The 2019-nt window shown below is 36.1% G+C and overlaps 1 pseudogene; it reads right to left on the bottom strand.

Moving 5' to 3' along the window:
- Positions 1-702: 702 nt before the first annotated feature.
- LOC103597872 lies at positions 703-1249 on the bottom strand (annotated as a pseudogene).
- Between the last annotated feature and the right edge of the window lie 770 nt (positions 1250-2019).

Raw genomic sequence — 2019 nt, 5'->3', positions numbered from 1 at the left:
TTCAAAACTGGGTCTTTTTCTAATAAAGAGCATCCCTGGAACAATTGACAAAACTTGAATGATGTCTAGAAATAGATTGTAACAAGTTAATTTCCTGATTTTGATGGTTATATCAGAGAATGTCCTCCTTTTTAGGGAATATTCATGAAAGTATTCAGGGATAATGGAGGAACTTACTCTCTAATGATTTCATGAAAAGATCCTTTGTACTGTAACTTGCAACTTTTCTGTAAGTTTGAAATTGTCTCAATAAAAAGTAAAAAAAAAAAAAAATCAAAACAAAACAAGTCAAACAGGCATATTTAGTTGGTTCTTTAGATACCTAGAGTTACTAAGTCAAGTCAATTCCAGCATTATATCTAGTGTGTTGAAGCCTGATAATGGGGAAGGCTGTGTGTGTGTTGGGGCAGTGGGTATGTGGGATATCTCTGTATCTACCACTGAATTTTGTTGTGAATCTGAACTGGTCTAAAGAATAAAGTCTACTTTTTGGTGTTTTGTTATTTAGCTTTTATTTCATAATCATATACTTAACTCTGCAATCCAGCTAGACTTGTTAGGGAATAAAGAAAATATGGAACCCAACAAACTGCAATGAGAGCACCAAGATTACACAATCTTGTGAGCAGATGGTGTGGAGGGGTACTCTCGTGAGCTACGCAAGGAATGGTCTGGTGGTTAAGATAAAACAAGCCAAATTTATTAGAGTTGTACACAGTCGGCAATGGTGATCTCCTTGCTGGTCTTGCAATTCCCGGACCCAAAGTGCTCCCTGGCTTCCACGATATTCATGCCATCTTTCACCTTACAAAAGACCACATGCTTGCCATCCAACCACTCCGTCTTGGCAGTGCAGATGAAAAACTGGGAACTGTTTGTGTTTGGCCCAGCATTTGCCCTAGACAAGATGCCAGGACCGGTATGCTTCAGGATGAAGTTCTCATCATCAAATTTCTCCCCACAACTGGACTTGCTGCCAGTGCCATTATGGCATGTGAAGTCACCACTCTGGCACATAAACCCTGGAATAATTCTGTGAAAGCAGGATCCCTTTCTCTGTGAAACCCAGTCCTTTCTCTCCAGTGCTCAGAGCACAAAAGTTTTCTGCTGTCTTTGGAACTTTGTCTGCAGATAAAGTTTGCGAACTCAAAACTCAAAGGAGTTGCGGCCCAAGGGCTTGCCATTCATTGACAGCAATGTCAAAGAACACAGTGGGGTTGACCATGGCTGGCAACAAGAGACTCAGGGAGGCAGCGTCTGCAAAGCCTACTTTTTAGAAATTCCAAAAAAAATTTTTTTTTGCTCTGCCCAGGCACAGTAGAGTATGTATCCAATGAGTTTATGAATTCTCAGATTTTAATGAATATCCCAATCAAAAGAACTTAGTATATATCAAGAGGTGTAAAAGAATTGAATGTTAATTTGAAATGCACTCTCTTACAGGTTATTTTAAATATGAATTTCCAAATCATGATGAATTCTCCTAAACATTTTCTAATCAAGTCACAAACATTAACAACAACAAAAAAACCCCACCAAAATATATTGTTTTTACCATTGATTATAGCCTTACCTTAACAATTGGAAATTATGGGAAAGAATTAAGCATTTATCCTATTATATCTCTGTGAACTATATTTCAGAGTAATCAAATAGCCTTAGTTAATGATAGAAACTTTCTTTCAGAATAATTCCATATAATAAAAGTAGAAGAAATAAAAAATTTAGAAAAATCAACATTTTGCAACCCACAATGAAAAATTTTATTGCAGCAATGATTAACAATGAATGAAACAATTAAATCAAAGTTTGTTGGGTAACTTTACAGTGGAGGGATCAGTTTGTCATCCCTTGAAACCACTGAATATTTTTAGCATCATTTATAGTAGAAGAGCTTGATATTATGTGCTTCCTGAGTTCATGCACTATGAAATACATAAACCACTATGACATAGTCCTTAAAAAAGAAAAAAAATAATTCTGAAATTCATTAAGCCTTTGAGATAACCTCCTATTTAC

The sequence above is a fragment of the Galeopterus variegatus genome, unplaced genomic scaffold (assembly GCF_000696425.1).
Source record: "Galeopterus variegatus unplaced genomic scaffold, G_variegatus-3.0.2 Scaffold2450, whole genome shotgun sequence".
Classification (NCBI taxonomy): Eukaryota; Metazoa; Chordata; class Mammalia; order Dermoptera; family Cynocephalidae; genus Galeopterus; species Galeopterus variegatus.
The sequence above is the reverse complement of the archived record's forward strand: the minus strand, read 5'-3'. Positions and strand labels throughout refer to the sequence as shown.